The 14,628-nt window shown below is 29.9% G+C and overlaps 1 protein-coding gene across 2 annotated transcripts in view; it reads right to left on the minus strand.

Moving 5' to 3' along the window:
* Positions 1-14,628, minus strand: part of LOC113364229 — a 118,655-nt gene that overhangs the window by 14,730 nt on the left and 89,297 nt on the right. The window lies entirely within an intron of this gene.

Here is a 14,628-nt window from a genome sequence, read left to right on the forward strand (position 1 = left end):
CGAATATTTAAAAAAAAAACACACTATTCAAACAAATTATATGAGTCTATGGTGTGACTACAAACGTATATAATGTAGTGGTGGTTTATATTTTGATTAGATTTATTTTATTAAATAAACCACAAAATAGATCTAATTATTAATAATATAAATTGCGTATTTCTGAAATAAATTGTTTAAAAAAAATGAGAGAGATGCAATATTTTTATAAGAACGGGGACGGGGGTAAGTCTATACAAAAATATAGAAAACCACTGATTTAAGTCATTCAACGTTAGAAAAACTAAAAATATTTAAGATATGTTAATAAATTTTTTCAAAAGTATTACGGTTTATAAACTTAAAGTGATATGTATTCAAGATCCTGCATTCTGTCGGAAAATTCCAAGAGAGGGTAGATGAAGTATAAAATATTCATAAAATAAAAACAGTATTCTTTAACGTGGGTTGCCTAATTTATGATGTGTATCCAGGAGACGGTAAAGCATTATCATTCTGGAAAAATGATATATATATATATATATATATATATATATATCCATGTAAACCGAGAATATTTATAGGTCAATTTTCAGATAATCCTGCTTTATATTCTCCATCATCGGTTTATCGGAAAATAAAGACTTCTCCTGGTTTATGTACCATAAAGAGTAAAAGCATCTCTAAAAATTTGTAAAGGAATCACAATTTTAACTGGTTATTAAATAAATAAGTTTTATTAGTAAATTTTATAAGTAAGTTTAATCAAATAATAAATTATATTTTATTCAAAATTGATTTATACAAGCACTGAAATTTCTAATATTTTTCTGGTATGAATAGTTGACCTCAATTAGTTTAATTAACCAAGGACTCAATTGAGCTGTTTTAATTGAGCGGCTCTTTCACACAAAATGATGCCATGGTGATTAAAATATATAGAACTAGTTTATGCTATTTGAAAATTGGAAACTCGTATTATTGAGCAAAAATCAAAATTTTGAAATAGATAGGTACAAAAGTACGAAAGTCTCCAGCAAATATCGTAACTTTGAAATAGATAGGTACAAAAGTACAAAAGTCTACAGCAAGTTCTCAAATGTTATCTTATGTATAAAATTCTTTTGTACAGGTGTATGATTTGATACTTTTCCAAAACGGTTATTCGGATTTTCATTAATTCCTTTTAGAGTTTGTCAAAGGAAATTTTTAAGATTTAATGAACGCTAAAACTATAGTAATATATTAGAAATAAATGGCAAAATTTACAAAAAAAAACTTATCATTGTTTGACATTGAAAACATTCGAACAGTCATCTGCTAGAAATTTCAATTCACTTAAAATTTGAATTTAGCTGAAATTATGAGCCTAGATAATATTAAAATATGAAATACAAGAAAAATGTAATGTCTACCCTATTATTGCCCATAAGCAGCTGAGATGTGCCAGAAATTAAAATAATATAAGGTCGAGTCAACAGTATATGTTTGGCAGATAAAATTATATAATTCAGCTTAAGAAATAACGCCATAAGTACAGAATTGCATAAACATTATTTTTTTAAACTTATGCATGTCGCATTTTGGCTTACATTACTAAATTATCTAACAATACAAAAAATATTTCTCCTTATTAAAAAATGATTTATAATTTTGTTTCATGTTTCAAAAATTCATTTGTTTGATATTGGATATGGAATATTTAGCAAGTTGACCAGATTTTACAAATTAATTCCCCTAAGATTTGAACATAAACAATCATGTTTATTAAATTATTGGTAAGAAAAATGTACTTTAGAAATAATAATTGCCAAAAAACAAATTGATATATCGTACAAGATTATGAAAACAATAGAATAAATTATTGAAGCAATTATGTTGTATAGTAAAATCAAGTGTGATATTGTTATTTTACTAAAGATACTATATTAAATTTTCTGAATTTCTTATACAGCTTATGCTAAGACCATAAATGAATCGCAAAGGCAGGACATCACATAGGATATTAAAAAGTATAGAATAGGAAAATAAAAAAATTCTGAACTTTTGAATTGTAGACGTGGGTACAGGACAACGTCTGTCGGGTCATCTAGTATATATATATATATATATATATTATATGTGTTTGTACCTCTGTACCCCACACGATTAAGTTTGTTTGATTTATATTCCTGAGTGGATTATAATTAAAACCAGTCCCAGGTTATGCCTTTATACATTAATTACAGCCATATATCACCTATCGAGTAGGAGATTGCAATTTGTAGCTTTGATGAAAAAAAAGTTCCTCAGGATGACTCGTAATAATTTATTTTATCAATATTTGATTACTCTATAGTGGTAATAATAATTATTCTTATGCGATAGAAAATTCCAACATGACTTTTAGATGATAAAACGTGGTTTTTATACTTGTTTACTTGTACGAAACAGGTTTTGACTAATTCGTTATTTAAAAACACATTAAATTTATTGATTTTAATTCAGACAAATTAAAATCCAATTTTGAGGTAATGAATCGCCTTAACACTTTTGGCTTGTAGATGTTTTTAGCTTAATTTGTTATTTGTTAATGAAATGGAAGCAAAATAAATTGAATGTTATGGAAAAATATTGAAGTAAATAGAATTCATTATAGATGTATATTAGTGTTTTGCTCAAAATAAGAAATCATTCGGAAATACAAGTAAAAAACAAATTTTTCTTTAAATACTGCTTCTACTTTGGAGTTTTGAAAACCATGTACGTTCCATCTTGAGGTCATCTATCAGGGTCTGCAAACCTTAGTCTCCAAAGTGGTTCAAAACAATTTTTATTCGGATTTTTATTAACAATAATAAACTTTTCGAATTGGAATTGGTCTGCTAATATGTATCCGCGAATAGATTATTCTTTATTGTGATAAGAAAATAGAAGTCGGTTAATTACTGTACTACAAAATTGCTTTAAAACTGATACTAGTATCTGAGATTTTGAGACAAAATTAATCTTTGGTAAGATACAGAAAAAATATATATTTTATTCATTACTATTCAATTTATTTGGACTCACTCATTGGTAAGTGGTTACAGACCTGAATCAAAGGTCCAGGATTCGTGGAGCCTGATGTCAAGCACTAATGACATCGGTTTTTACTAGGTAATATGGATATCAATAAGTTTCTAAATGCAAGTAGCCCTCATACGGCATTGCTGCATTAATAAAATATTTGCACTATTACGGAAATTGCAGAGGAAAGTCCCCGAGTTCCGGACACCTAAGGTTATTTATAAATAAATAAAAAAAATATTTCACCTTTCAATTGTATTTTGAAATGAAAAGATTTATAGTCGCTTAAATAATACGTGTTAAATAAAGTGTCCGACCCTAGGTGCCATCCGGCGTTACGGGACTTCCCCCTAATAATAAAATTTATTACATAGAGATGAGACAACTGTTTGGGTTGCTATTCGTGAAACCGAAGTAGTACTAAGTCAAAGTTGTCCAACAGCTTATAGGACTCTCTTGAAAAAATATCTTATTCATTTAACACCCACATATTGATCATATTTTTTTTTTCAGAATGTGAAACTGGATGCCTTATAATATATATTCCTCCTATATTCAGTTCCTCGTACATCAGAATCACACGATAGAAGCTAAAAGCATAATGCAAACCTATCGATATATAAACGCTCGAAACGATAGATATATCGATTTCATTGATCTTTGTTTTTGCATGTTCAATACTATCCGGAAATAAATATTTATATAATAACACACAAGGGTACTCTAAACTTTCAATGCACTGATAGAAAGAGAGCTGGAGAAAATTTAACCAGAAAACTTTGGTAAGAAATTGTCAATATCAATAAAGATCAGACAATAACCAATAGAAGAAAAGTCAAAGTTGATCAAATACCATAAGATAAAAGAACCAGCAAGAAGTAAGAAAAATCTGTTTAGAAAGTAGACCCATTAACTGTTTCAAGATGATTCTGACTAAAAGTGTTTCCAATATAATAAGCTTGCTAAAGACATCATAAATAAATGATACATTAATTAATATTTTCGTAGAGCATCAGGCTGCTTAAGCACTGGCCAAATAAATTGAAAATGAAGTAAAGAAAAATTAAAAACCAGGTGAAATACTCTGAATTTATGATCTTGACGTCATCTCTCAATTGACCCATTTTATCATAATAATGTAGATAACAACAAAGGTGGTAATAATTTTACTAAATCATCTTACATACATTTAGACATCTCTAATAATATAATTTACAAACTGTCAGTTATGAAACCCATGCTCTATCAAATTTGGTAACATTTTCAGCTGACTTCATAGTAAGTTAAAAGTAATTTGCCTTTAAACAACAATAGAAATTCAGTTGAGTATTTTTATTCTCTTTCCAAAAAATGGTAAGTGTCTCATTAGAAAATTTAGTGTTCCAACTAGATTAGGTTGTAGTAGACCATCCCAACATTTATTTGGCACCATGGTCTGCTAAAACAAGTATCAATTCCAAATTTCCAAATCATCTTCCACCTGTTGGTCTAAGACTATCGTTCGATATAGGCGTGCCGAGTATGTATGGTTTATTGATTATCGGCAAAAGCTCCTCACAGAAAGCGGCAGTGAAGTGGCATTTGCCGCAGCTTCGACTTGCCGCCGGCGGGGCACGTGTTATTTTGCTAAACATACCATATATAAATATACTGCCGATACAGAATAGAACGCAAACGCAAACACATTGTTAGATATATGGTCAGCTGGGGAACAAGAAGAATTCATTTGAAGAAAATGTTTATTGATACACCAAGATAGGAAAAGATCGAAACCGATTTATTTGGTTCCTTTTGATACTTCCTAAGAAATGAGTATATATGTGTATATATATTTATATTTGAATGCAATTTTCTATAAACTAATTTGGATTATCTAAAAATATCCAATTCTTACCGATTGCATGAAGAACATCAGTATTTGGTAGAACAAGGTAAAAAATTTGAAATTGTAGGAAAAAAATTAATAATATAGCCATTTTGGTATCAAAAATTAATTTGTCTTATCACATCGAATTATAATCATTCATATAAAATTTAGAAAAAGTATGAGTATTTTTGAGATTATCTTGGAAGCAAGGATTGACCCTCTTTTTCTTCCAAAATATATGTAGGAGCACCCCATGAATCTGAGTCCTGCACCGAACCAACAATAATAATACATATAAATTCAGTCGGAAACAATGTATTTTTTCGAAGATATTGTATCTTAGTGCAATATTACTTATAGATGTTCATATAAAGCCGACTAATTCTTTTTTTCCGTTCATAATCAAAATCAAATCACCGCGGGAACACAATTATATACCACTAATCTGATTGAGGAGATAACGACAAAAACGCAACGAAGATTACGTGCATGCAATGCAACAAAACATTCCTACATTTGTAATATGAATATATGGAATTGACCATTGGATATCAAGGATTGGATATTCGAGGAGTGTTCCCAAAAATGAAGTTCAATTTGTTGTCAGACACATGGTCGTAGTTTCAAGAAGATCACATACTTAGTTGGTTTTTGATTGGCTATATTTACTATTTGGAGCAAATGATTGGCAATAATACTTTGGTAGACAAGACATCATAAGCATACACCAAAAATGTTCAGGATCATCATTAATATTCGATGCAGATTCAGTTTCCACATAGAAGTCATAACACCTAATTTTGAATCCTTTATGTATCATTCCCGATGGTTTCAAAATCAGAAGTTCCGATACAAATTTCTGATATAATTTCGAAAAATACACAAAACATTATATGGTCTGTTACAATGGGCATAATTTTATCATATGATCACCTTTAAATGATATTGAGGAAATGATAAATTTACTTAATATGAGATTTAATCATTTTCTAACTTAAGTCAAAATATATTAAGGGAATATCTGTATGTAAGGAATATACCAGAAATAGCTCAAAAAAACTAGGAAGTTAGAATTAAAATATTCTATTTCCAATCAATGTTTCAAAACTGGTTTAGCAGTTGAAAATGACCAGATCTTTAAAACTCTGTTTGAAGTTTTGATCTACAAAGCTCAGAAAAAAAGGCAGGATAAATAAAACCTTTAGGAGAATAAAAATTTTAACATAGACAGCCCAATGTCCTAAGAAAAAGTATAGAGAACAGCAAAGCAACTCAAAAGTACTAAATTCAAAATTGGATTTGCTGAAATTAAATACCTAAAATATTTAGAATGGAATCATGATAATACAACAAAGCAGAGATATTTGTAATTTCTTGTCAAATGATAATCCAAGCCAAAATAGTGAGAAGAGCTCTATTAAAAAATATAATTTTATTTTTTTCCAAAGTCATTAGTAAGAGATTACTACAAACTCATGCGATATAACTTTCCAAATTCTTTTATCAATGTGGCCCTATTTTTGGTCACACCTGCTTCCTTGCAGAGTCGTCGTCGAGTAAAAATCGTTGAATCGCCGCCGATAAGCAGGAACGTGCAATTACTACGGAGCGGCAGTTTAATTAATGACCAGCTACGCATCTCCCGTTTTTGCCGCTAAAATCAGCTGCAATTTCAATGATAAAAATACATTTATGCAAGTACCATCTTGTCAAAGGAAGATACAGAAGACAACTCGGACAATAAATAGAAATCAAATTCCTCAGGATTAGGTTTGTTGGGGATGTCAAAATTCAAGTAACTATTTTCTGGAGGAGTTGGATGATACCAAGTACTGAAGATAAATTTTTAATTGACACACTTTGCTTGATTTATTCAAAAATTGGTTCATTCATGTGTTATAGAGCAATATAAAATAAAACAAAATTGTAGATCAAGATCTACAAATAAGACAGAAACCAATTCACTTCACCATCAACTCTCGATATCTACTACAGGTGATATTTTAATTGGATACAAATATCTCATGCAATTAAAGATGCAAAAAAGCATTGGGCAATTGTTGGATAACTTTATCGACTATAGTGCAATAGCTTCAAAAACAGTTTAAGTATCAAAACTAAAAACCAAAACGTTTTGGAGTTTGAAAACCAACCAGTTCAGAGTTTTTAGACAATCTTGATTCTAATTGTAAGGTAATATGTTTTATTTCCACAGGATGCAGAAATAGGTAAAAATGTTATATTTCTACCCATTCTTCTACAAAACAACAACACTAAATTCTATTTTCCATTTATTTACAAGTTCCATTCCGTACATCACGATGTTTACGTGCGTCAGAGATCCCGCCGCGATTATTCGGACGACAATAGAGCATAAACAATTATGAAAAAAGTTGTGAGATACAAAGAAACCAAATAAAAAACCTGGAAAAAAGTAACATTCATGGCCTCAAGCAACCAACTCACTCTTGGCTTGGGATTCGAGATTACATTTCGATATGTAATGAATTACTCCTTCACACGAAGACAGTACCGAAAAGATTTATCGAGCGAGTACTTCTCTTATATTTCAAGTTTTGCGATATTGAGATACAATCGCATGTAATTACAAGACACTAATAATCATTAGTATAAATAATCGATATTTTTATTTTGAGCAATTTATTTCTGCTTGGTGTTGCGATAAATAATGTTTATGCGCCAATCGGTAAAACAGAGAATTGATAAATATCAGAGTCAAATTTAAGAACACTTTGCAAAACTATACATAAAATCTATTATTTCAAAAATTTTTGACACAAATTTTATTGATTATTTTTTTTTCATTAAATAAGGTGAATTACCTTATGAGTTTTTTTATCCTTAGGTATAACTATACTCGTCCAGTATTATAGACAGGGTGTCTCAAAACTCAAGGATAAGCCGAAACGCGGATTTAGATTTGTATATTATTACTCGAATATTTTTGTTATGAAACTATTAAGTATTTTACTATTTTACAATTCTAATTAAATGCGCCAACTTGTGTTGAAACTTGCCAACACAGTTTAGTGCACTTTTTTAAAATGAGATCTACTAAAAGTAGAGCAATTTTTAAAATTTTAAATTCTTGAGGTTATTGTGTCGTGTTTATGACTGTAGTTCTAGAAATGCTATTTACGATTACGAATCAAAGCTTAAATGAACAAAATTAATAAAACAACGAGGTTGCCCTTAAAAGCTCATAATATTTAACTAATCCTGAACTGTTTTTGATGATTCAAAACTATTTTAATGATATGAGTTGGCTTTCAGAGGTTTCTGAATATTTTGGAATACCTTAGAAAAAATGGATGTATGTGTGTGTGTGTGCGTGTGCGTATGTATGTGCGGATACAAATTTTCGTCGACGATTTCGGGAACACCGATCAACCGATTTGAATAATTCAAAAAACATTCGATTCGTACTGATAAGGAGACGTGCTGATTAGATTTGGGCAAAGACAGATCTAGCCGTTTCGGAGATACGGGGCGAAAAGTGCCAAACATGATATTTCAGTTTCTGAAATAACGGAGCGTCCGATTTAAATAATTCAAAAAATATTTTACTTGTATTGACGAAATGAACAACTAGTGCCTTTTGTAAAGGCAGGTCCAACGTCTCAGGAGATCCAATAAAAAAAGTAAAAATTAATGCCATTTGTCGGTCAAAAATGATCATTATAATATAGACATATGTACATCGTATTACCAGATATTTTATAAAGATTATAATAGTAAGTACAAATTTTGTGTATATTTATATGGGTTCCGTACCCATGCATACACGCTAGACGACTACGCAGCGCTTACGCGCTTTGATATTTCGACTGAAAGACAGCACTGCGGCGTCTTAAAAAAATGTTCAAAATTTTCAAAAAAATCAAGATACAAAAAAAAAATTTTCAAAAAGTCAAATTTTGTCAAAAACTTCAAAATTTCTCTAAAATTTAATTTTTCCAAAGCTTTGGAAAGTTTTTTTAAAAAAAATCATTTTTGGTACAGAAAGTTCCAGCATTTTGCCTTAAGGCACGATGCCATGCACCACTAGTTTACATCACTATTTACCACCAAAAAATCCAATCCTTCAACTACTACCTCCTTGACCTCTCATCATCCCGATTTACCCAACTATTATCTGCTTGGCCTGATAATCAAAATTCACGATTGCCTGAGATGAATTTTGATAAAGTTTTTTTAAACAAATTTATTTTCGGTACAGAAAGTTTCAAAATTTTGCCTTAAGGCACGATGCCATACACCACTATTTACCACCACAAAATCCATCCTTCAACTACTACCTCCTTGACCTCACATCATCCTGCTTCCTCCAACTACTATCTCCTTGACCTGATCCTCCTGATCATCAAAATTCCTGATTGCCTGAGATAAATTTTCGCCAACATCAAGCGCCTCCTGTTCCGGCAGTAGATCCTTGTTCGCGGTTCGTTCCATGTAATAAATTTTGCATTGGCGAATATCAGCAACCTGTCATTATTGGTATCGCTCGACTATTATCGCTACTTGCCAATAGATAATTCTATTATGGAGTAGAAGGCACGATAGGAAGTAGTTAGGCGATTATGTTCGTGTTCAGCAAAAATTATATCGTGTTCTACAATATGATGTAATGTAATGCTTAGATGAATTATTGAAATGTTCAGATTCTAATGCAACTACCTATTGAAAATGAGAAGTGGAGAAAGATAAATGATTATCATTTAATAGACCTAGGGCCTCACTATGTGTGTTTTGTTTGATAGATGCAATTAATCTAAACGACCTAATTAATAGTGATAGTGGCATGTAGCCTTAAGGCAAGTTGCATAAATTTCCCGAAATGTGTAAGAATTGACTTAATCAATCGATATTGAAATTTATATATTCAGATAAAATTTCCAACTGTTTATTTAAAAAATAAAGTTATAGCTTTCAATTAACCCTTAACTGCATAATTTTTTCGTTAAAATAAATCAAGATGATGTAATTAATGTTCTAGATGAAAGGAAAAATATTAAAAAAAATCCTAATATGAATAGAAATTTGTATCATGTAAAAAACAATATGATGGAAATTTACATCATCATGCATTTTCACATATTTAGCTCAGTAGTAAATACATAAAGAAATATTTTTTACTCATTTTTTTTAATTCTTTATACTGTTTTGTTGCACTGTGTGAATTCAGATTTAGCTAAAAAAAAACTACCAGTGGTACCAGTTTTGAGTACCTTTTTTGTTCACTAAATGCTATGATTGAAATTTCCATCAGCATGCAAAGAAGGGTTAAATCTAAACATTGCGATTTCGAATAGAATTTTCTCAAACACATTTAAATTAACTGTGATTATATTAATTATATTGCACAGACACGTGCTTGTATGCCCTAAAATTGTAGTTTATTATTTTAATTTTAATGAATTGATAATGTTTGACTCATTACATCACAAAAGCAACTTTTGACACAAATTTTGACTATAATATTTTCTCAAACTTCGATGAATTTTTAACATTAAACTATTATTTGTCGTAGAGCCATAACATTTAGTATGTTTTATAAGACCATGATATCTATTGCCAAAAAAAAGTTATAAAAATCGACAAAACATTTTTTTTCAACAGATAATTTCAAGAAAACAGTCTGGTAGAAAACTAATCAGTATCATTTGTAATTAATACCTTTCAAGTAGTTTTAGATTTTTTAAAATCAAAACTTTTTACTTATTTGGTAAATTCACGCATACTTTTTCCAGATTTGGTCTCATTCGATTCAGAATGGTTTGAAACGTCAAGAAAACAAAATTAGCGAATCGGATTGTTTGATAAAAACAAACTTTTTCTTCGGGATTTTAAATTCCGGAATTTTTAATTAATTTGGATGAAACTAATTTTTATAAAATTTCGAATCAAATTTTCTACTATTTACTTCTAAAATAAGTATGAATTATCACAAACTTAGCTCTTAGTAATAGACTTCAAAAAGCAAATTAAAATTCCAAGGAGTGCTAGGGGCTATTTGTAACAGGGTCAAATAGTAACAGATGATTTTCAATATGCACTTAAATTATATTAAAATATTATTTTGTATATCGTCTCCATAATATTGTCATAGCAAGTCAATGCAGTAAACAGATTGTGCAGGTGGGTCAATTTTGGCTGGTAATCCATCATTTTATATTTCTATTTTCAATTCAACTGTATCAGATTTTGAGTAAGTGTTATAATTTTTGTGATTGCTAAATTGTTAAAATAGTTACCTTGATAGATGTAAAAAAATCACACCTAAAGTTAATTATAACTAAAATTTGGGCTATTTGTAATATGCAAAAGTTATATAAACAAATTGAAGTGAAGAAGATTCGGTGGATTATAATAATAATCGGTAATAATGATAAGGTTGGTGAGATATATCAACTATTTATTAATTTTTGATCAAAAATTCTACTATATTCCAACGTGCAATTCCCTAGATCCAAATATAATCCACCCACTTATTTTCTTAGCAAGAACAATAATCGAATTATGATTTATATTTATACATTCTTCCACAAATAAACAAAGGTCGAAGTCGAAAAATACTATATTTAACAAGAGTGCAAATATTTTTTTCTCATTTTGTTTATTTTAAATCATTTCACACATGAACGTGCATAACACACCGGACGCCATAAATTTTTGATGGAAATTGGTGAGATATATCAACTATTTTATTAATTTTTGATCAAAAATTCTACTAATATTCCAACGTGCAATTCCCTAGATCCAAATATAATCCACCCACTTATTTTCTTAGCAAGAACAATAATCGAATTATGATTTATATTTATACATTCTTCCACAAATAAACAAAGGTCGAAGTCGAAAAATACTATATTTAACAAGAGTGCAAATATTTTTTCTCATTTTGGTTATTTTAATCATTTCACACATGAACGTGCATAAACACACCGGACGCCATAAATTTTTGATGGAAATCTCATACCAAAGTGCTGAAGAAACGTTTTTCAATTAGAATCATTATTTTGATCCTTGTTTTACAGAAAACCCAAATATTCAAGCACATCGTATGCCAAATATAAAAGTTTTCACTAAAAATATCTTAGAAAAGTGTGAGTCTTTTAAGCTCATTGTTTCGTCAATAGGTGAAAAGATCAGAAAGAAAAAAATCAATAAAAAATTTTTAAAATTCAGCAAATCCAAATGATATCATACTTTTTACCAGTAATATTCCAATTTACTGGTCTTTAGCTGCAACAATATTAATGTCATAGCATTTTTCAACAGATCATTTTAAATTTATATTGATGTTAATATCTACTGTTTTCTCGGTATCTTCAGAACGGCTGAACTTGCCTATACCAAAACAATCAGCACATCTCCCCATAAAAAAAAAAAATCCAATGTTTTTGAACCATTCAAAACGGTTGATCTGTGCTCCCATATTGTGGACGAAAATTTGTATCCAAACATACGCAAACACACACACACAAATACATACATCCATTTCTCTAAGGTAAGCCAAAATGTTCAGAAACTTTAAAACGTAATCATTTCGATATTTGTGATTACTTAAACTTACCCTAAGAAAAGTTAAAAAATTACGGGAATAAATATTTTGTGTAAACTTGATGATACCTATTTAAGTGCTAAATTACTTGAAAAACTTGTAAAGTAACGTTCTGATTATCCGAAGATGCTTTTTTTCTAATTTGTGCTTCCAAATTTGAATATTTTAAATTGTTGTTTCCAGTATATTGATACAAATCAGCAAATGTGCTACTGGTACGTCTTTCCGAGTTCAGATTGGACGTCTGTTAACAATAATCAATCAAGAATAATTGCAAATAACAAGCAGGAGATCTCGGGCGACAATCGGAACGCCTTTACGGTGTGTTAACTAATGGAGAGATGTCTGGACATGGATTTACTCAAGAAAATAATTAAAAAATAACTAAATAATTGTCTTTTGTGTTTATAGGTTCTAATAATTTTAGCAAACATCAAAAAAATAGTTTTGATTCCAATAAAATAATCCCAATATATTTGAGAAGAACGGTTGAGACAGGAAGATCGAGCTGTCTGAAGATTGAAGAACAACAAGAGCTGCAATTGGAATTTTTGGAGCAACCTTTCCACTAATTTTTGAAATCTGTAGTAGTAGATTGGAATTCAAAATCCAAAATACTTTAAATACTTCAAAATATACTGAATAAATATTTTTGCAGAATATTCTGAGGTAAATTTTTAGGCATGAGATGAGAACTTTGATGATTTTCTAGGACATCCGCATTGTACAATCGGGAGTTTTGTACATATACCCAGAAATAATTGCCAATATATAATTTCATCTTTTACAGCTATGTAGTGTTATAAATCATACTAATTCCTCAATTATTTTAAACCAGACATCTTAACACTTATGTCCAAGCTTTCTTCTACCCTTAATGCCCGTGTTCTAGGACTATCCATCATTTAACAGATTTTAATAAATATCTATCAGCTCTCCATCCTTTACATAAGGATGTACTGATTAAAATAATAAGAGTCCATGTTTCGAGCTTAACGAGATTCCGGATGACCGCAGCCAACTGGTGGTCTTCTCCTGGTGAGAAGGAGCAGAATTTCCAGATGGATGTATCAGATAAATAGTTCCAAATGGAATAGGCGTGGTAATAATCGTGTGACACGTATGAAACGATAAAATGAAAATTGTAGTGTGTGTTGCAAATTGAAATAAATAAAATATGAGAATATTCATGGGATCGATATTTGAATTTTGTAGTGGATGCAAAAGTGAGGAGTAGATTGATACTGGTTTTATTGGATTGATTTGACGAAAAATAAAACAAAGATCATTTGTTGACGATGCTTGATTAATATAGAATTAAATTAAATTCCAAAAGGAAATTGAACTTGAAGTAAGAAGAATTTTTCCTGAACTACTATATACCAAACCTATGGATGGATCTATACCAAAAAGTAATCAGCATGTTTCGCAGCTGATATCTTGGCTACATTTTGGTAAACCAAATTGGTTCAAACTTTTTAGACAAACCTTCAATAAAAACATTTGCACATTTTTGTAAATTAATTAGTCAAATAATAAATATGATTCCAAAATACCCCTGATCTAATACTAGGTCTGGTCTCTCTGGTTCAATATATGATGATTTTTTTGCATCAGATATTTTTCTTACAAACGTATGAGTTGTCTTAGAATCTGCTTATAATTATTACTACCAGCTTGGTGCCTAATTTTTATATCCCTATCTCTGGTTGTAAATAATACTTCCAAGTAGTCATCAGGAATAACTTCCTGCAAGAAGATTATCTGGACTGTCAGTCTGAATTATATTTTCGAACCGTGCAGTTTTGTAATTGTATAAACGCTTACAAAATTGTTGGCATGATTTTTATCGATCCTTAGTATTTAAATAAATCATTCTATATAAAAAAATCTTCGCTTTTCTATTCCATAATTCATCATTGCCAATCTATATTTATTCCAACCGAGCGCGGCAAATCGATAATCCTTGATAGTGAAGAGCTGGTGGTAGAAAATAGATTCATAATTCATATTTTGGATGAAAAATAAGTATAAATTATGAATAATTTTAATAGTTTAGTGCATATGAATAGCTGAAATGGATTTCTATATATTTGTGCCAATATGATTTCCAGCGTTAACTTAACGTTAAAGGGTATTCTAGTGCAGA

Source organism: Ctenocephalides felis, unplaced genomic scaffold, assembly GCF_003426905.1.
Source record: "Ctenocephalides felis isolate EL2017-DRISC unplaced genomic scaffold, ASM342690v1 CF-g0.4_SCAFFOLD_00845, whole genome shotgun sequence".
Lineage (NCBI taxonomy): Eukaryota > Metazoa > Arthropoda > Insecta > Siphonaptera > Pulicidae > Ctenocephalides > Ctenocephalides felis.